Source organism: Ceratotherium simum, chromosome 8, assembly GCF_057802395.1.
Source record: "Ceratotherium simum simum isolate JZ-2026a chromosome 8, ASM5780239v1, whole genome shotgun sequence".
In the NCBI taxonomy this organism is placed as follows: domain Eukaryota; kingdom Metazoa; phylum Chordata; class Mammalia; order Perissodactyla; family Rhinocerotidae; genus Ceratotherium; species Ceratotherium simum.
This window is the reverse complement of record NC_141907.1, coordinates 688,209-701,510: the sequence shown is the minus strand read 5'-3', so window position 1 is coordinate 701,510 and position 13,302 is coordinate 688,209. Positions and strand designations below refer to the sequence as shown.

Genomic DNA, 13,302 nt, shown 5'->3' with positions numbered 1-13,302 from the left:
GATGTTTCGTCAATGACAGACCACATGTACGACGGGTGGTCCCGTGAGATCAGCACCACATATCCTGGGTGTGGAGCAGGCTGTACCATCCAGGTTTGTGTAAGGACACTCCATGATGTTCGCACAACAACGAAATCACCTGATGATGCAGTTCTCAGAACGTGTCCCCGTCGTTAGGTGACGCACAACTGTATTGACACATTCTACAGCATGGATGAACCCTGAAAACACGACGTGGAGTGAAGAGGCCAGACAGAAAAGGTGATGTATTGTATGACCCCATTTATGTGAAATGATATAGATAAAGCCATAGGGACAGGGAGTGGACTAGAGGCTGCTGGTAGACGTGGAAATGAGTGACTGCTTAATGGCATGGGGTCTCCTTTCCGGGGAGATGAACACGTTCTGCAGCTAGACAGACGTGGTGGTCGCACAACACCGTGAATGCGCTAGATGCCAGTAAGCGTAGGCTGTAAACAGCTAATATTACGTTATACGAATTTCACCTCAATAAAAAACGAAAGAGAATCCAGGACTCAAAGGCAGGGGAGAACTGTGGGTTCAGGTAAGTCCCCAGAAGAGAAGACACGCAGTGCCAGAGGAACTGGACCTGGGGGCCTGGAGATTACGGCCAGTGCTGGAGGCCGTGCCAGCCCTGGACCAGAGTGGAAGCCCCGGGAAGCCCTGGCCGGTGAGTCCCTGCTCAGACGTCCCTGCTCCATCTGGACATCAGTATCGCGGACGCATGCCCAGGGCTGAGAAGCGCTGGCACAGACCTGTGGGCAGGTGGGGGCCACAGGGTGCGAGTGAGGCCCCGGCACACCAGGCTCCTCCACTTACTGTGGGTGACCTGTGGACTCACGTCACCTGCCCGTTTCTCCAGGCGTAGAGTGGGGACAGACGGGGCGACCCTGTCACAGGAAGCGGTGAGGTGTCAGAGAGCACTCTGGCCCTGCAGACCTGGAGGTGAGGAGGACCTCATTTCCACCCTGCGCCCACCCCTGCCCATGAGGCTAGGCCCCTTCTCAGGGGGCAGGGATGGGCACAGGGTTCCTTCTCAGCCATCAACCTTCAGAAAGGTGTCGCTGGCCTGGTGATGTTGTCATTAAATAAAATACAAGGATTTACAATATTTTAAACATCAGGAATATTTAGTTGAGATCATCTCTGAGTCCTCAGGACAGACTCTGGATGGAGCATCTCAGACACGCCTGGGGGCCTCATGACCTTGGCCTGCGTGTGGTCCAGAAAGGAGAAGGCAGTGGCGCATTCTATCCTCTCCTCTTCCCTGTTGGACTGTGCTTGTCAACGACTCCAGCTGTGGCCAAAACGGCCACTATGCTTAGAATTCTAAGCGAGTGTCACAGAAGGTCTCCCTGCATCCTGGAGGACGCAAATCCAGCGTGATTCCAGCGCAGAGAGTTCTGTTAGATGAGACCCAGAGGGTAGATGGGGACCAGAGAGGGAGGAGCAGACCCCCAGACCCGTTTTCAGCTAGTCGTGCCCTGGAGCATAAAATGACAACTCAACACGTTGAGACATTTGCTCTTGCTGCCAAGATTGTTTACATTAATAACTTGTTTGTTCTCGAAAAATAAATGGAAGCCACATGCATCTAAACACCGACAACAGATGGGGGAAAGGAGCCGAAAAGTGTAGAAATTCGGCTGATTCTGTCACCAGCAAGCATGGCACCCTGTCTGCCCACGGCGCCTATACCACGACCCCAAGGAAAGTCTTCGCCGTTCCAGACGTGGGGGAGAGGGACTGGATTTTCCACTCAGCAGTTTGTTCCGGAAGACCTCGGTCCCAAGAGAGCCAGCTGATCTGTACCAGCAGCACAGGGCTCTCCATAAAGCATCGAGAGGACCCCTCGGTGGGAAGGCAAGGCCTCAGCTCAAGGACTCTAAACGCACAGTGGCCACCCACGCTCCTTCTCCGCAGGGACACTTGGGCGTGGTGCTGCGACTCCTCTCAGAGCTTGGATCCGTCAGCGCTCACTCAGACAGCGCACCAGCCCGTCGGCAGAGTTGGCCCACCCTGGGCTCGCCCCCTGGCCCGGGCTCCCTGGGGGGTCCTAAGGGATGATGCTTAGGACGAGGACACTAGTAAGAAGGGGCCGCTGTGACTTAAGTTTGAGCAAGCCCAACATCAAGACCACCTATCCCAGTAATTGGTCCCTACTGATTCCCACCAGCTGACACCAAACTTCTCATACATGTTCAACACACAAAACAGATGCTTCCTGAGGTGCCTGTCATGGGCTCCCCACTGCCAACCAGAGTTCTGGTCACCACAAAGTTCTCATCCATCCGTAGGAATAAATTCAGCAAACGATGTGTTGTTAGTTGGCACGTGCTCTCATCACTGCCTGCAGGGGAGCACGCCTCGATGATCTGAGTTCCCACACAATCCGTCCCGAAACGGCCCAGCTGTGTCTGACCAGGCTGAGCAGCTGTAGTTCTGGTCAGGCTTAAATTTGCTCCTCCAGGTCTGGGCACATAACTGGGACTGCACTTGTTGGCCATACGTTCATAGACCCCTATCTGCTAACACACAAGATTTAATAAGATCCAGAGTCTCATACCACCCAAAATATCCAGGATATAACTGAAAACCACTCATCATACCAAGGACCAGGCAAATGTCATCTTGAACAAGTTAGTCAATCAAAAGACCCCCAACACCGAGAAGACATGGATGTGGGGATTATCTGATGAGGATTTTGAAGTAACCATCATAAAAATGCTTCAACAAGCAATTACAAACATACTTGAAACAAATGAAAAAACTGAGAGTCTCTGAAAAAATACAATCACTGAAATTTTAAAAATGCAATAGGGGCTGGCCCAGTGGCATAGCAGTTAAGTGTGCGTGCTCCGCTGCGGCAGCCCAGAGTTCGCAGGTTCGGATCCTGGGCACGGACCGACGCACTGCTTGTCAAACCATGCTGTGGCGGTGTCCCATATAAAGTAGAGGAAGGCAGGCACGGATGTTAGCCCAAGGCCAATCTTCCTTAGCAAAAACAGGAGGATTGGCAGCAGATGTTAGCTCAGTGCTAATCTTCCTCACAAAAAGAAAAAAATTCAATAAGTGGGCTCAGTAGCAGAATGGAGAAGATAGAGCAAAGAGTCAATAAACTGGAAGATAGAACAACAGAAATTATCTCATCTGAACAACAGAGAGAAAATAGACTGAAAAAAAGAACAGAACCCCAGGTACCTGTGAAACTACAGCAAAAAAATCTAACATTTGTGTCATCAGAATCCCAGAATGAGAAAAGAAAAAGAGTGGGGGTTAAAAAGTATTTGAAGAAAAAATGGCTGATAATCTCCCAACTCTGGCAAAAGACACAGAGACTCAAGAAATTAGCAAAACTCAAATAGGACAAACCCAGAAATCCACACACGCTATGGACTCAATTTTGTTCCCCCAAAATTCACATGTTGACATCCTAACCCCATGTGATGGCATCTGGAGGTGGGGCATTTGGTAGGTGATTAGAGTTGGATGAGGTCATGAGGGTGGGACCCTCGTGATGGGATTAGTGCCCTTACGAGAAGAGGCACCAGAGACCTCTCTCTCTCTCTCCACCCTGTGAGGACACAGCACGAAGGCTGCCGTCTACAAGCCGGGAAGAGAGCTCTCACCAGAACCCAACCATGCTGGCTCCCTGACCTCAGACTTCCAGCCTCCAGAACTGTGAGAAATAAATATCTGTTGTTTAGGCACCCAGTCTGTGGTATTCTGCTGTGGCAGCCTGAGCAGGCTAAGACCACACATAATTATCAAACTTCTGAAAAATAAAGACAAAAAACAAGTCTTGAAAGCAGTGAGAGAGATGACATCTTCCCTACAGGGGTAAAAAACCACTTGAATGACAGTGGATTTCTCATTAGAAACTACAGAAAACAGAAGGGGCACAATCTTTTTCATGTGCTGAAAGAAAAGCACTGTCAGCCCAGAATTCCATATTCAGTGAAAATATCTTAGAAGCAAGAAGAGGAAATCAAGACTCTCAGACAAAGAAAAACTAAGAATTTTTCACCATCAGACCTGCCCTAAAACAATGGCTAAAAGAAGTTCTTGACAGGAAAGAAATTTAAAAAAATAAAAGTATCCTGAAACATCACAAAGGAAGAAGAAACAGAGTGAAAATATGAGTAAATACAACAGACTTTTCTTCTCCTCTTGATTTTTCTAAATTATGTTTGATGATTAAAGCAAAAATTATAACAGTTTTGTCTGATAGTGGTTCTCAGTATAAGTAAAGGAATATTGAAGACAACGACACAACAAACAGGGGCGGGTAAGTGGACCTAAGGAGAGGCAGGTTCCCGCACATCACTCAGGCTGTAAACATGGAGACCGTGGGCTGTGCTGCTGTAGACATAAAATGTCACATGGAGAACACACACACAAAAAACTATACAAAGAGCTACACTGAAAAACGCTTAAACCAAAATGGAATTCTAAAAAATGTTCAAGTCACCCCTAGGAAGGTAAAAAAAAACAGAAACAAAAAACAGAGAGAACAAACAGAAAACAAAAAATAATACACAGACTTAAGCTCTAACATATCAATAATTATATCAAGTGTAAATAGTCTAAATAAAACTAGTAAGAGATGGGTAGAGTGGATTAAAAAATGTAACCCAGCTATATTCATCTACAAAAAACTCAGTTCAACTGTATCAACATAGGCAAGTTGAAAGAAAAAGGATAAAGATATGTCACATAAGCATTAATCAAAAGAAGACAGAGGTGGCGATGTTAACATCAGATGACGTAGGCTTTGGAACAGGGAGGAACATTACATAACGATAAAAGGATAATTTCAGCAAGACACTGCAATCCTAAGCATGCACGCCGCAGACGACAGGGCTGCAGAACACACGAAGCTAAAGCCAACAGAACGGAAAGAGCAAAGACGAGCCCGGCTGCAGACGAGCGCTGCCCTCTCCACAGGTGACAGGACAGCAGCAAGGGCACAGGAGACACTCCACACCACCGTCCACCAGCAGGAGCTAATCTGTGTCTTTTCTTTTTATCAATTTTACTGATGGCTGGCTGTTTCATTGATTTTCTCTATTTTTCTTCTTTCAATTTCATTAATTTCTGCTCTTATTTTTATTGTTTCCTCCCTTCTGCTTGCTTTGGGTATAACTATCAAAGAAATTGAATTGATAATTTTAAAGCTCCAAAAAATAATATCTCCAGGCCTAGATCGTTTTCACTGGAGAATTCTTCAAAACATTTAAAGAAGAATTAACATCAATTTTACATAATATTTTCCAGAAACAGGAAACAAGGGAGCACTTTCCAACTTATTTTATGCAGCCAGTATTACCCTGATACTCAACTCGACCGAGAGAGTACACAAAAAGAAAACTACAAACCAATATCCTTCATGAATAGAGATGCCAAAAATCCACAATAAAACATGATCAAATAGAATTCAGCACCATACAAAAAGAATCATACACTACGACCAGGTGGGGTTTATTCCAGAGATGCAAGACAGTTTCAATACTTGAAAATCAACTAATATAATCTACTATATCAACAGGCTAAAAAGAAAAAATCACATGAGCACATCAGTTGATGCAGAAAGAGCATCTGACAAAATTCAACACTCATTCACGATAAAAACTCTTAGAAAAAATCAAAACAGGGGAATTCCTCAACTTGATAAAGAGCACCTACAAAACTCCTGCAGCTAACATTATACTGAATTATGTAGTGGAACACTGAATGCTCCTCACCCAGGATCAGGAGCAAGGAAAGAGATCTCTCACCACTCTTATCCCATATACTGCTGGAAGTTCCAGCCAGTGCAACAAGGCAAGAAAGGCAGGGCATACAGATTGGAAAGGGAGAAGCAAAACTTTTGTCCCTATTTCTGGACAGCACGGCTATGCAGAAAATTCCAGTGAATCTGCAAACAAAACAAAAGAAACCACTTTAGAACTAATACATGAGTTCAGCAAGGTTTCAGGATACAAGATAAACATACAAAAATCAATTTTATTTTGATACACTAGCAATGAACACACAGAAATTGAAATTTAAAAACATACCATTTATAACCATTAAAACTTAGACATAAATCTAAAAAACACGTACAAGACTCCTATGCTGAAATCTACATAGCACTGATGAAAGAAATCAAAGATGTACATGAATGGAGAGACAGACCATGTTCGCACAGTGGAAGATGCAACATAGTAAAGATGTCAAGTCTCCCCAGACTGATACGCTGGTTTAACACAATTCCTATAGAAATCGTAGAAAGTTTTCTTTTATAGACATACACAAGATTATTCTAAAGTTTATGTGGAAATGCAAAGGAAATAGGATAGCTAAAATAATTAGAAAAGGAGTAAGATGGAGGACTCAGTGTACTCCACCTCAAGACTAAGGTGTTGGTGGAGGAAAAGGCACATGATCACTGGACCAGACTGAGGACCCAGAAGAGGACTCCACTAGCATGACGCACTGCTTCTTGACAAAGGTAGAAAATCAATTCAGTGGAGAAGGATAGTCTTTCCAACAAATGGTACCAGAGGAACTAGACATCCATAGGTTAAAAAAACTACCCAAAACAAATGAACAAAAATACCTTGATCTAAACTTCACCCCTTATACAAAAATGAACTCAAATTGATCACAGCATAGATTTAAAAGTAAAATACAAAACTATAAAACTTTTAGAAGGAAGCATAGGAGAAAATCTTCAGGACCTAGGGCTTGGTGAAGAGTTCTTAGACATGACACTAAAAGCACAATCCCTAAAATAAAACTCTTGATAAATTAACCTTTATGGGGCCGGCCCCGTGGCGCAGTGATTAAGTGCACACACTCCACTGCTGGCGGCCCGGGTTCGGATCCAGGGCGCACACTGAGGCACCACTCGCCAGGCCATGCTGTGGCGGCGTCCCATATAAAGTGGAGGAAGATGGGCACAGATGTTAGCCCAGGGCCAGTCTTCCTCAGCAAAAGAAAAAAAAAAAGAGGAGGATTGGCAGATGTTAGCACAGGGCTGATCTTCCTTGCCAAAAAAAAAAAAAAAAACTATCCAAATAGAAAATGGGCAAAAGACGTGAACAAACATTTGACCAAAGAGAATATACAAATGGCAAAGAGGCACCTGAAAAGATGTTCCACAGCACTCGCCATTAGGGAAATGCGAATGAAAACCTGAATGAGACACCATGACCCACCTCTCAGAACAGCTGGTTAAAATAAAGATAGTGACAACCTCAAATGGCGACAAGAATGCGGATCTCGCAAGAATGCTGGTGGGGATGTACATGGTACAGCCACTCTGGGAAGACAATTTGATAGGTTCTTGAAAAGCTACACATGAACAGACCATACGACCCAGCAATCACACTCCTGGATTATCCTAGAGAATGAAAACTTAAGTTCACACAAAGACCTGTGCACAAAAGCTCATGGCTGGCTTATTTGTAATAGCCAAAAACCTGGAGACACCCAAAATGTCCCTCAATAGGTGAATGGATGGACTGTGGTATTTCCAAACTAGGGAACCCTATTCAGCAATAAAAAAGAAAGAACCACTAATACACACAGCTTGGATGGATCTCAGGGGCGTGAGGCTGAGAGGAAAAAGGTCACAGCTGTATGACTCCATTCATGCAACATTCTCAAACGGACAAAACTTCCAAGACAGAGAACAGGTTGGTGGTTGACACAGCGGGAATGCAGGGGCAGGGGTGGGCAGCACGAGGGAGATCTTTGTGCTGATGGAGCAGTCCCGCACCTGGATTGTGCTGCTGGGTAGGACAACGTACACATGATAAAAAGACAGAACCAGACATGCCCATTGTGCCAATGTCCGTTTCCTGGCGTCAACGTTGTTCACAGCGACATAAGATGTTACCACTGGGGCAAACTGGGTGAGGAGACAGGAGGGGTCTGGGGACGCAGGTGCTGGGCCGTGGCAGCCTGTGCCCAGGGGGCAGAGAAGGCGGGGGGTGGGGCATAGGCAGCACCCGGCGTGCTCTCATCCCTGAGCTGATGTTCCGCCTTCTGGAAGGAAGGGCCAGGACAAAGAGGTGGCTCCAGCGGACCCTCCCTACCTCCATGAGACTCCATCAGTCCCCTGTCCCTGATGCCCCCTCCCCATCCCCTGCTATCTCCCACCTCCTGCTCAACCCACCCCATCCCTGCCCACATGGTCTGCATTTTACAGATGAAGGAACTGGGGGCTTGGAAGAGATGAGCAACTCCAGATCACACCCCAAACTTGGGTCCCGGCCCCTCCAGCCTCCAGGAGGCTGCTGTGTCCAGGGATGCGGGGTGTGGGTGAGCCAGGTCTGAGCAGCTGAGCAGTGGAGGTTCCCAGTGCTGGGACCACACAAGTGCCCCATACACCTTCTGATCTCTGCCCTCAGAACCCACCCAGTGCAGGAGACCTGGGGTCCCCAGCTAATAGGAACGGGGTGTGGAATGCCACCTCTGCGGGTAGGAGGGCCGGCCCAGAGGCCCAGTGCCCAACCCACTGTAGACCTTCAGCAAACGTCCTCCTCAAACCTCTTCAAATCCTCTCGTCCTCACCATCTGATGCCAGCATTTACCATGTTAACACCAGCTCTGAGCCACTTCCCCTCAGCTCCCAGCTACCTGGACTCCACTAGCCCTCCCACTGCCTGGAAACGCTCACACCATCCATGACCTCCTCAAGGTCCCCCCTATACCCCCACCCCCCGACCCGGCCTTCCGAGGACCCTCCTCCCTGTAGGCCCAGTCGCTACGAGCGCTGTGCCTGGAGCACCACCCGGGCCCAGGCTCTTCTCCTCCACCCAGACCTGACCTGCCCGTCGCCCACTCACTGGGGTCCGCACCTCACCTGAGCTCCAGCCACAGGCCTGGGAACTGAGGAGCCATTGCTGGGGATGGGGCGCACCTGTCCTCACCTCCCGCCATGTCCAGGGAGGCCTGGTCCTCCGGCAAGTTCTTAAGTCCTGTCCTTCCTGTGGCGCCAAGTTGACAAGCAGATTTTTCAGCTTTGATTTCTTCTGCACAGGGTCTCACGGCATCTCTCAGCTCAGATGCTCCTTAGACGAAGTTCATCAATTTCCTGGCTGGTGTTCAGAGCTGTTTTCGGTCAACTCCAGCTTTCCCTCAGAGCCTTTCAAGCCTTCCTCCATAAGTTGGGTTTCCATGGACAGCTCTTTCCACTTCCCGTTGTCCTCTTGTTCTAACTTGCGGCAGCCTTTGCTCCCTCTGAACCGGAAGAAAGAGGGTCCCCAAGTGACATGCCGCCAGCACATCAGGCTGGAGTTAGTCCTAGGCCAAAGTTCTTCAGGCCAGGAGGCCACCACACCTCGGCCCAGTGACCCGACAGGGGGACTGCGCTCTGAATGGCTCCGAGCCCCGGCCAGGCCTCGGCACCTGCCAGGCACACTGACCTTTCCGAACCGCCTCGGACAGAGGCAGCAACCCGCCCTCACAGAGGGCCCCTGAGCGGCCCTACGCTGGAGATGGATCTCCGCCAGGACTGGTGGCCTCGGACGTCTCGTGTCTGGGTCAGGACGCTCCACTTTTCGGTGTTCGTGTTGTCCTTCCTGCCCCGTCTCCTGGCCTCCCGGCTGTTCTACAGACTGAATCGTGGGGGGCGGGAGGGGGGCGGGGACTGGTTCTCCCCCTTCCGGCGGTTGGGGCACCACCTGGGGCGACACGGCTGGGGCCAGGGTTGCCAGGAGGCGATGGGAGGTTTCCGAGGCCGCGCTCCTCACTCTTTGCACCTTCTGGGCTCAGAGTCCGGGAGGGCCGCCTGGCGGCGGCGCACGAGCCTGGAACGAGGTCGTCTTCCTCTACCAGGGAGCAGCCTCTTCCAGCCACCTCCGGGCCCGGCAGAGGCGCTGCCGCCGAGGGCAGGCGAGGACTCGGGAACGTCCAGGGAAACCTTGGGGCTGGACCTGCTGTGCACGTGGGGGGCGGGGAGGTGCCGGACACGCGAGCGGGGTCGGCGGCTGCGCTGGGTCAGGGGACCCTCGGGGCACCCTCACCACCCTGTGCTGCCCCGGAAGGCCTGGGAGGGCCCTTCGGCTGGGCGACGGTCCTCCGTACTCTGACTCCCCCGCCGACGGGGCCGCGGAGGCGAGGCGCACGGCGGGTCCACGAGGCGCCGAGTGCGGGGCGCGGCCTCGGTCACAGAGGGACGCGAAGACGGACGAAGACGGAGCGCGGGACGCAGGCGCGAGGCCCGGGCAGAACGAGGCGCGCTCACCGACACCGACGGCGCAAAACGAACCGCCACCGAAGCGCCGCCTCCCCGCAGCGAGACCGCGCGCGGTGCCCTGGCTTTTATAACCGCCCCGCACGTCACACTGCCTCCTGGTGACGTCACAGCCACAACCCTGGCCAATGGCCAGGCGGCTCTCAGCTGGGTCTTGCTTGTGCAGCCAATCACCAGACAACTCGGCTGGCCAATCACCAGGCGGCTCTCACCGCGGCCTCCTGACGTCATCACCGGCCGCCGACGCCCACGCCGGCCTTTGCCGCTTGCGGTGTCTGGCTCCCTGTCCCCCATTGCCAAGCCTTCATTTCACAGGTGGAGCCCCTGGGGGTCGGGACAGTCACCAGCCACGTAAGGCAACCCTCCCCAGCGCTGCCAGAACCCACGGGCATCTGAGAGCCAGCAGGGGGAGGGCTGTTCGTCACGTGGCACGGGTTGGGGCCTGCCCATCACTGAAGCTCCGCCCAGGGGTTGCCATGGTAATCCGTAGAGGCCTGGATCCTGACGCTGCAACTGCCCTCTTGACTTGGCAGCTTCTCCCATCTGATAGCTCGTTCTGAGGACCGGACCTCAGGGAAAGGGAGATGGAGTGCAGAGTGGGCTGGCCGCAGGCGGCCTGGGGCAAGGACAGAGGAGGCAAGACTCTAAGAGGAAGGGTCCTCAAGTCAGGGGTCCAGGGCAACAGAGGCAGTAGGCTACCCATCTGAGAATGTGGAAGTGCTGTGCCTGGACGGCACCTGCCACCCCTCCTATGCAGTGATCTGTCCCTTCCCCATCACTGTGGTCATCGTTGAAGACCTTAGCCCTGCTCACTGCTGGCACCACTACCCCCCTGTCGTATTTTCTGTGACCTCTACTTCCACAACAACAATCCGTTCTATACCTGGACTTTGGTGTTTGACCTCCTTGCCTCTTGTTGCAAACATTGTTGGTATTTTCCCCAGCAGTCATTTCTTTTTTTTATGCTAAATAATGGTAATACTAATAAATAAAATGTAAATTGTTCTGGTCTCCCGATGCAATGGGCTCAGAGAAAATAGGCCCATTCCCAGGGAATGGAGGAAATCAGTCATGGTCCTCCCCTTCCTCTTTGCTAGCATTGGTTGGAGGTGAGGAGGGCATTTGACCCAGGTCTGGCCAGTGGGACCTGAGCAGATGCCTGCTGTAGAAGAAAGGTGGTGTTTGGGAAAGTTTTATTTCTTTAACTAAAGAAAGGCAAATGGTAGGAATCAGTCATCACTCTCTGGCTTTGACCTGGTAGGGTGAGTATGTGATGTTAGCCACTGTAGCAGCCAAAGTGAGACCATGAGTAAAGAGGGACCATGAGTAAAGAGGTAAAGAGAATCCCAGAGGAGCTGATGCAAAGGCCAGCCCCTGCTGACGGGATGAATCCATCAGCCCTGGAGCCTCCTGACTCTGGACTCCTGGTTGGTGACATCATAGCCACCTGTGGTGAAGCCACTTTGGGCCAGCAATTCTGTTCCATGAAGCTGAAGGCACCCTAGCTGATCCATTTCATCCCCAGAATAATCTAAATATCTAAATATTTCTTGTTCCAATTCCACTTTTTTGTGTGTGTATGTGAGGAAGACTAGCCCTGCGCTAACATCCAATGCCAATCCTCCTCTTTTTGCTTTTTTTTGCTGAGGAAGACTGGCCCTGGGCTAACATCTGTGCCCATTTTCCTCTACTTTATATGGGACGCTGCCACAGCATGGCTTGACAAGCGGTGCATTGGTGCACGCCCGGGATCCGAACCTGTGAACCCTGGGCTGCTGAAGCAGAGTGCGTGCACTTAACTGCTACACCACAGGGCCGGCCCCTCCAGTTCCACTTGCTAACTACCAAGATTTGTATTTATCCTGATGAGACATCAGCCGTTGTAGGTCAGAGTCATATCTCATTCCGTTCGTATCCTCCAGTGTCCTAGCATGTTGCTTACCTCATAGTCAGTGCTAAACATGTGTAAGGAATGAAAGTGTGTAATGAATGGTTTATAGTTTGGGCCATCAACAGAGCATAGCCCTTCACCCAGGCCAATATCTTTACTAGTATAAAATAGAACAAAACAAGCAAAAACAGAAACTAGAGCCAGAGAGAGATCAAGAACCTGAACGACTCAGTGTACGCCTTGTGGTCACTGCTGTGAAAGCAGTCAGAGGACAAGTCTAGGCCTGGCCCAGAGGAGGGTGGCTCCCAAAGATGAAGGGCCTGTGTTTCCCCCAATCCCTGCAGGAGGGAGCCTGGCTACAGACCTGGAATTCCTCTACAAACTATCAGATGAGTTTGTCCTGGGATAAGCCAGTAAAGTGTTGGCAGTTGTTCAGGCAGCTCTGTCGTATTGATGCACACATTCTCTCCTTTCTTTTCCTTACAAAGCCACACACCCGTCCTAGGAAGACGAGTCTTTGGCTCCCCTGAGCCTTGGTGAGGCCATGTGACTAAGTTTTGAGTAAAGGGCCTTGTGGGATTTCTGAGGAGGATCTGGAAGTGAGGCAGCAGCCCCTTCGCTGCCATCTCTTCTTCCTCCTGCAGATGTGGAGAGTGCATGTGATGGCTGGACCCCCTCAGGTGGCGCCTCAAGGATGGAAGCCTCAAATGTTATAAACCAATGTTACTGCAATAAACAAAAAATTAAAAAAAAAAAGAAAGAAAGAAATAGAAAAAAAAAAAATAAATAAAGGATGGAAGCCTCAGAGGGTGATGGGGCAGAAAGATGAAGACAGGGCCCTAATCTTGGCACACAGAATCCAGACTTCTTTACGTGAGAGAGAAGAACTTCACGTTCTTTTTTCTCATTGTTATGTGGACTTTTGTTATATGCAGATACACTGATCCCCGACTATCCAGGGCTCCCTCCCCACTCCACAGCTCCCCAGGGAAGGGGTCTGCTAGGTCTGCATCTCCCGATCAGCTGCTGTGGTCCCAGGAATGGGGCTCCTCACCTGCCCACGTTCACAACTTCTAAAGCCCACTCCTCTTTGGCTGCAGTAGCTTTTTTCCAGTTCCCAGAACCGGCCCATCTCCTTCACGCA

General features: G+C 50.2%; 1 long non-coding RNA gene across 4 annotated transcripts in view; it reads right to left on the bottom strand.

Moving 5' to 3' along the window:
* LOC147916375 (uncharacterized) overlaps positions 1-10,432 on the bottom strand; it is a 46,339-nt gene extending 35,907 nt beyond the window's left edge. For all 4 annotated transcript variants that reach the window (XR_015553038.1, XR_015553040.1, XR_015553039.1 and 1 more), the window contains exon 1: positions 8,876-10,432. This is a non-coding gene — a long non-coding RNA (uncharacterized LOC147916375). The remainder of the gene's footprint in view (positions 1-8,875) is intronic.
* Positions 10,433-13,302: the final 2,870 nt, after the last annotated feature.